This window comes from Podarcis muralis, chromosome 5 (assembly GCF_964188315.1).
Source record: "Podarcis muralis chromosome 5, rPodMur119.hap1.1, whole genome shotgun sequence".
Taxonomy (NCBI): Eukaryota; Metazoa; Chordata; class Lepidosauria; order Squamata; family Lacertidae; genus Podarcis; species Podarcis muralis.
Window position 1 is genome coordinate 100,983,921 of NC_135659.1, and position 7,917 is coordinate 100,991,837.

At 53.4% G+C, this 7,917-nt stretch overlaps 1 long non-coding RNA gene across 1 annotated transcript; it reads left to right on the forward strand.

The window, feature by feature from the left end:
• Nucleotides 1-308: 308 nt before the first annotated feature.
• LOC144327701 (uncharacterized) lies at nucleotides 309-3,380 on the forward strand. Its single transcript, XR_013392780.1, has 3 exons — nucleotides 309-494; nucleotides 1,225-1,333; nucleotides 3,226-3,380. It is a non-coding gene; the product is annotated as an uncharacterized LOC144327701 (long non-coding RNA).
• Nucleotides 3,381-7,917: the final 4,537 nt, after the last annotated feature.

Here is a 7,917-nt window from a genome sequence, read left to right on the forward strand (position 1 = left end):
GTTCTGTGATTCTATAAGGGCTGCTTACTGGTTCCTGTTGCTGGACCAATGGCTACTAGCCACAACATCTATGCTTTGTCTCCACAGTTGGAGGCAGCAATGTTTCAGAAACCAGGGGCTGGAAAACACAGCAGGGGAGAGTATTGCTCTTCTGCCCAGATCCTGGTTGGACACTTTGAGAAGAGGACGCTGGACCGGATGGCCATTGGCTAGATCCAGGAGGTGCTTCTTCTGTTATTTTTGATTGATTATCACGGGGAAATTATCTGGAGCAGGAGCCAGCTGGACCCACACACTCAAATCCACTTGGCTTCTGTCCCAGCCCAACCCAGGAGAGGCGGGGGAGAGGGGGGAGGGAGGAGGATATATGGCTGCCGATCTGAGTCTTGAGCACCATTCAGAGCTGCCTTTCAGCGTGAGGTCCACCAGGTTCTCCTTCTTCTTCGCAATGGGTCCCTCGCTCATCCTCTGGGCTCTGCTGCCATCCATACTATGTAAGTTTGGGGATTGCTTGGAGGGGCAAAGACTCAGGAAGGCATGGAGTCAGGGAGTCAGTTTAGGGTATTTATGCCCTGCCTTCTTCACGGACGGGATTCTAAGTAGACACCCCTGCTCTGAGCTGCTGCTGTGCAGCTGGCTCCAGCTGGTGGACCTCAGGGCTCTAGCGAAAACCAAACTAGCCCCTGCAAATCTCAACCCATCTCTGAGCAAAGGAAGGTGGAGGGTGCTGCAGTTGGTGGTGGAAGGACCTCTGAAGGAAGCTTTTAATGACTGGTGTTTTAATGTATTTTTAATCTCCTGTTGGAAGGCACCCAGAGTGGCTGGGGAAACCCAGCCAGATGGGCGGGGTATAAGTAATAAATGATGATGATGATGATGATGATGATGATGATGATGATTTGATGCTGATGGTAGTGAAGACATCAGCACCAAGCAGTTGGGCACCATCATGAGGGTGCTGGGCTAGGTGCCCATCGAAGAGGAGCTGGATGCCATCATAGAGGTGTGGAGCATCATAGAGGTATGGGCATGGCCAGGATTTGGGGGGGCAGGACTTTTGTTAGGGGGGCAGAACCGAGCTACCTGTGACTTGTCTGGTCAGTTTGCTGAGTATTTTTATTTATTTACTTGATTTGTGGCTATGCCCCGGTGGAGGAGGAAGGGAGGCGTGGGCAGGGGGCTGGAGAGCGCGACCCTCACCCTGGACTGGATTCCTCCTTGCAGGCAATGGAGCCAACGGCTTTGCAGGACGCTTGCAGCAGGGGATATGGCGGCAGATTCGACAAGCCAATGAGGAGGCGAAGGTGGAGGAAGCTGGCTCTGTAAAGGACAGGTGAGGCTAGGACACGTCCACCACATATGGAGGAAATTCCCCTACTTCTCCTTACACTTCCAACAATTTTTATCTTGTGGGGCTGGACTATCTTTTGAAGAAACCCACCACCACCCCACCGACTCTCCCCTCCCTTCTCCACAGCACCGGACGAGCCTGGTGGCTGCTTACCTGTGCCTTGCGAGCGGCAGGGGCGGGCGGCGTTGGCGGTGGAGGGACAATGAGTGGCGCAAAGGGGCTGGCTCCGTAGAAGGGCTGCGTAACATGGCACTCAGCCACCCCCAGCTCAACAAAGCCTAGCCCCCTTCCTCCTCTAGGCAGGGCAGGGAGAAGCCAGGAGGAGGGAGGGAGGAGCCACTGCCATGGTGGTGTGGATGGGGGGAAATGACGAAGCCCGAATGATCAGAATCCCCACACCGATCACCACAGCGATTCCCGGACCGTCCGCGGGCTGGATCCAGAAGGCAATTGGGCCAGATCCGGCCCCCGGGCCTTAGCTTGCCGACCCACGTTCTATGCCAATAGCCTTGACAGGACCCTCTTTGAAAGCTTCTTAGGACTGCTGGGCTCTGTCTGGGGCTCTCGAACAGGGTGCGTTAGACCTAGAGAGTTCACAAACCAGAAAGCGGGGGTTGTCTTTTGCAGTCCCTTCCTGCAACAATACAAAGCAGAACTTTGGCTTCCCCCAAGCATCCAGGCTGGGGCACCTTAGAGGAGGGGTCGGCAAGGTTTGCCTCGCCTGGGCTGGTTCACTCCAGCGGAGATCTCTCTGTGGGCCAGATTGTCAGCGAGTGTGAGCGCGCGCATGCATGATTTCCGGTGTCTGCGCATGCATAGGCACGATTTTCGGCACCGCAGCAGCGAGTCCCCACACCGTGCTGCGCTGGTTTATTGCAGTGCATGGGGACTCGCCAAACAAGCAGCTCAGTTCGGGGGTGGCTCGGGGGCCGGTTAAATGACCCCGGTGGACCACAGGTTGCTGACCCCTTCCTTAGAGCCGAGATTCCCCCTCCCATCCGCTCCCCACACATCACGGGGAGGGTTGAAAATCCCCAAGCTTGAATGTGGAGGTCAGAAAATGCATAGCGCGCCTTGCTGGGGGAGCCAGGGCCTTGTCACAGAAACCACGTCCCCACAGTCAGTGCTTTTTCTGAGATGGTTCAGGCCGTATCGCCACCTTTCTTGTTTGACCCCCGCTCCCTCCCCCCGCATCCCTGCCCCTTTGCCACTTTCTCCGCTGCCAGGCTGAAGGCACCGCTTTGGCTGCCTGTCGCCGGGCAACTTCCAGGAAGGCACGTTGTTGCTGTTGTTTATCGTTTAGTCGTGTCCAGCTCTTCGTGACCCCCTGGACCAGAGCACGCCAGGCCCTCCTGTCTTCCACTGCCTCCCGCAGTTTGGTCAAACTCATGCTGGTGGCTTCAAGAACACTGTCCCACCATCTCGTCCTCTGCCGTCCCCTTCTCCTTGTGCCCTCCATCTTTCCCAACACCAGGGTCTTTTCCATGGAATCTTCTCTTCTCATGAAGTCTTGGAGCCTCAGCTTCAGGATCTGTCCTTCCAGTGAGCACTCAGGGCTGATTTCCTTCAGAATGGAGAGGTTGGATCTTCTTGCAGTCCATGTAACTCTCAAGAGGCTGTGCCTGCAGCCGTGGGAAGCGGCAGCGGTGGGGGCCGTGGCAAAGTGGGAGGGGTGGGAGAGACGGAGAGGGTGGGAAGGCGGGCAAGCAGCTGGGGTGGGCATGGTGCCTACGGGCACCTATTTTTTCTTGGGAAAACCCACAGCTGCTCCCAGTGGGGTGACCTGGCTCTGATCAGGCGACAGTGATGGGTTTAAGTTGGGAGGAACTGAGTGCTGCCCACCTCAACACTTTCCTCCCCCCACTCCGAAACAGGACTCAGTATGTCTACAGTGATCTGCCTGAAGATCTTTTAAAGATCTTACGAGGATTTAATCTCACCACACTCCAAAACAGGAATGATGATGTCTACCTGAGCTTCTGGCTTCAGACTGGGAATATTCCAGAGCTCTTACGAGTACTTGCAAGTGCTGACGGTGAGTAGCTCAGCCCTGCCTTGCCTTTTGGGGAGCTGGAGGGGGGGGCATGAAGGCAGCTCTGTGTCCCTCCCACCACCAGCCCCTCAAAGCCCAACGGGCTCCCTGTGGGCTGAACAGGGAGCCCGAGACTTGTCGCCTCCTCACTCTCAGTTGGCCCCTGAGCGCAGTGTTGCCTCCCAGCCCTGCTCCCGGGAAACTTGAACCCTGTTCATCTATGGAACTCACTCCAGCAAGAGGCAGAGGTGGCCACCAAGCAAGACAGCTTGAACATGATAAAATCAGGGAGGAAAAGAAGGCTATCAACAGCAGGCAGCTGCAATGGCTGTTCTCCGCCTGTTCTAATGGAGGCAGCCCTGCTTCTCAATACCACTTGCTATGAACCAAAGGAGGTGGGGAGAGTTGTTTTCATGCTTGGATCAGGGCCTTGCAGGTTTCCCTTTGGAGCAGCTGGTTGGACACCATGGGAGCAAGAAGTTGGAGCAGAGAGGTTGATAGCTTGATCATAGCTGTCCGCTTTTCCCTTTTCTTGCGAGGAATCCTATTCGGAGTAAGGGAATTTCCCTTAAAAAAGGGAAACGTTGACAGCTATGAGCTTGATCCAGCCGGCTCTCCTGATGTTCAACATCCTAGGAATCCCAGCTTCCCTCTCACAGGCGTGCATGCATAATTTTATTTCTATGACACCTTTCCACAGTTCAAACTATGCTCAAGGCAGCTTACAACATGGAAAAAACAACGTGGCAGCAACATAGCAAAATTACCCACAAACAATCAATGAAACATCCACAAATGCACACCCAAAGGGAACAATTCCCACAATTCTGCAGGGGAGAAGGAGCGGGAGGCCAAGACTAGTTACGAGGCTGGAGAGGGAAACCCTAACTCTTGGTCTGATGTCTTGCCTGTAGAGTCCGTGCAGCCGGAAAAACGCAAGATTGATGATGACTCCTTGGCTGAAGACGCCTTTGATGAATTCATACTGTTCCTGCGGGGCTTTGCTGGCAAACAAGCCCGCCCTCTGCGCCCGCTGCCAACCTTTGCCTCGCTTCTCGGAGCCTCGTCTCAGCAGGTTGAGGATGACTGCTTCAATAGGGACTCCTCTAAGGAATCCTGTTCGGAAGAGTAGCTTCGGGCGGCCATTGCCAGCAACCAAATCCGCCGTCTCCTGCCTCTGCTCCCGCTGCCAACCTTTGCCTCGCCTCTCCGCGCCTTGCCTCGCCTCACCACAACGGCCCCAAATCTGTGAAGTTTTATTTTCTTTTAAAAGTAAATAGAAGGCACAAATTGCAGGAAAATAAAAGCAGCAAAACGCATAATGGAAGCCCAGTTTCGTGATTTGCTGGGAGTTTTGCGTATCTGAATTTGATACGTAAGAAAGGAAATCTCTCCAAACAGCATAGAAATGAGTTGAGAAATGATAGCTCTCCTAGAGAGCTGAGAGACCTTGCGCTGCCAAACCCAGTTCTGGAAAAGTGGGCCCTGCAGGGTTGAAGGTGCCTCATCTTGCCCACAGCCCAGATCACTGCAAAGCGGGGCAGAAGGGAAACTCACTCCTCCAGAGCCCCGAGGGGCCAAGGGCTCCGCCCTCCGCTCTGCTGGGCTTTGCTCAGTGAATCAGGGCCTTTGTCAAGAGTGATGGTGACACAGAAGCCACAGACACCTCCCTAGTCCTTCTTGGCCCCAAAGGTGCTCCTTAGGAGGAAAGGGAGGAGCTGGAAAGGGGATTTCCCCAGAGCCACCTCAGAGCAAGCAGGCGGAGGCTTCTTCCCCAAAGTCAACAGCGGAGGGATTAAGATGCTGTTGGTCCTGATCCCCAGTTGCATATTCCTGCATTGCAAGGGGGGTGGGACTTGATGACCCCCAGGGTCCCTTCCAACTCTACACTTCTGTTATTCTATGACCCTCGTTCGCCTCCGTTATGCCGCTAGACAGGAGCTCTGGGCCGTGAGGAAAGAAGGCAGCAGGGAAGGCAGCCCCCACAGGCCTCTGTCGCTGGACCCTGGGACTTTGCCCAGGCCAAGCCACGGTGGCTGCGTCCTCCCTCAATGGGCGGAGGTTGTAGGGCTCGTGTCCCACAAGGGATGGGGGAGCAATAGAGGAAACTAGAGGGGCCTTTGAAACACCTCCCCTTTGCAGCTTCTCTCCCACATAAGCCCACTTCTGGTCTTTAGAGGGGGGCAAGGTTGGGGGTCAAGGCATGGGGCGCTGTACAAACATATGCTGAAGAGAGGCATTGTCCTTGCCACATCTCCAACGCTCAGCTCGGGGAAAGCCACATAGATGTAATAAACGAAAAATCTGCCCTTATTCCTTTCTGGGGGATACAAGAGCTCTTACAGAGTCCTTTATAGGTTCTCCATCAGTCAGAGGTAAAACAGAGGCCAAGCAGAGAATATTGAGAAGCAAAGCAGCTCGTAAGCCTGATCTTTCCTGAACTGTTGCAACAGGGTGCTCTCCTCACACGCAGGAAAGGAGGAGGACCCAGAAGAAAGGTGTGTCTACCCTTATATAGACATTTTAAATTGCCCACCTTAGAGTAAAATACCACCCCCCAGACACATCATACCTACATCACAAAAAGGTCGGTCTACAACAGAAATCTGAGTGTGTTGTTTATCTCCTGTCTGGCAGGTTACCTGTTAATGCTTACTTGATTGGATACCCTGGGGAGCCTGGCTAGTCTTTTGTAATGATAAATACTTAGTTCCTGAGCCAGGTCACAGGCTCACCTATTCATACACAGACATACCCTTAAGACAGTATTTGTGAAGGAAAAGACAGTGGGGAGGCTCCTCCATTTGACCTTGCAGAGAAAACACCTGGTCAGCCTGGGAGTCAAAATAGCTCCATGGCTGCTCTCCTGTGAAGCTTCAGGCATGTGGCCTATATATCTATGTACGTGTTTGCTTGGTACATTTATGAACCTTTATTATATACATAAGACCTTAATTTATTTATTTCATAGCCAGGCAGACATTTCTCCAGATTGCACAAGGACCTTTATGAAGGGAAAGCTGGAGAGTCCTGTGCCGCCCTAAAGACGACAATCGTTGTTATGGCAGGAATGGTTGCGGTCAAAAGCCAGACGTCTAGCCTCTGGAAACAGACAAAGTAGTTGGGTGGGTAGAAAAAACCTCACTGGGTAAACTGGTGTCTCCCTGATGGGTCATGGAATCATGTAATGTTGGAAGGGACCACAAGGATCATCTAGTCCAACCTCTTGCAATGCAGGAATCTTTTGCCCAACCCTGAGATTGTGTCTCACGCTCTACTGGCTGAGCTATTCCAGGGATCTTGAAGTTACTCAAGTGCTTTTAGCAAACAAGTGGTGTCTTCAGTGCGGGTCCCCCCTGCTCTGTGGGACAAAGGGTGCTGTTCCAAAGAGCCGTGCTGGGTGCCTCCCCCAGCCCTGAAGGCTGACCTTCCCGTTGACTCCAGCGAATGCCACACAGCTTGCGTCATGCAAGGGAATGTGAGGTCCATGGTTACAGCCCCAGGACCCTGGGTCCAAATGCTGTTGTTGCTGCTGAGCAATAGCTCCCAATGGCTTGTGGATGACCCACTCTTGGCCCGTGAGGCCCCCGGGGGAAAGAGCTGGCTGGTAGCAACTCTGTCGCAAGAGGAAGTTTGCTGCAAGCAGAGAGGTGGTTGGGATTCTGTCAGGTGAAGGAAACATTTGACACCAGAGGTGACTTTCCAAACAGTTCCTGGCAAGAGGAGTGGAACACGGCTCCCTGGCGAACTCTCCTTCTCGGAAGGTTTCCAAGGACAGGTTGGATGGCCATCTGCCAGGGATGCTTTAGCTGCCATTCCTGCCCTTTAGGGGGTGGACTAGATGTCCCCTGGGGGTCTCCTCCAAATCCACAGCTCTAAGATTCTATGAGTGCTGATGATCTAAAAGAAAGAGAGGCTGTGTGTGACCCAGGAACCAGTAGTCTTTTCCATGAATTTGTCTTTCAAAGCCGTCTAGGGATGGTCCCTGTTCCCTGTAGCAGTGAGTTCCATAGTTTAACTCTGTGCTGCCTGAAGAAGCGAGCGAGGAAGGATGGAGCCTGCTCCTTATGCCCTGCTGGGGGCTGATCTTCCCCCAGACAGACAGTGGCCATGGGGTGGGGGTCAGGGAGAGAAGGCAAGGAGGACCCCTTGCTGGCAGGACAGTAGCTGCCCCACCCCACCCAACCTCCAGAGAATCCGAGGGGGCCTGCTGCTCAAGCCTTTTTCAAGCAGGCAGGATTCCATCGTTCCACTTCAGAGAGAAATTATACTTTTTTAAGAAACACACGTCTTCGAAAGCATGTTTTGACTTGCAATGTTTATTTTGAAGAGAGAGAAAATATCCATCTGGAACTTGCTCCATGTCGGAGCCCCACGTCAGCTTCCTACGAAATAGACACACACAAACAAACAAAATTTTGCTTACTGGTTCCTGGAAATTACCGTGTCACTGGGAAAAAACGATCTGGACCAGGAGCCAGCAGCAGTGACTGGCTGTGATCCACCCAGCTTCTGTCCCAGCCCAACCCAGGGG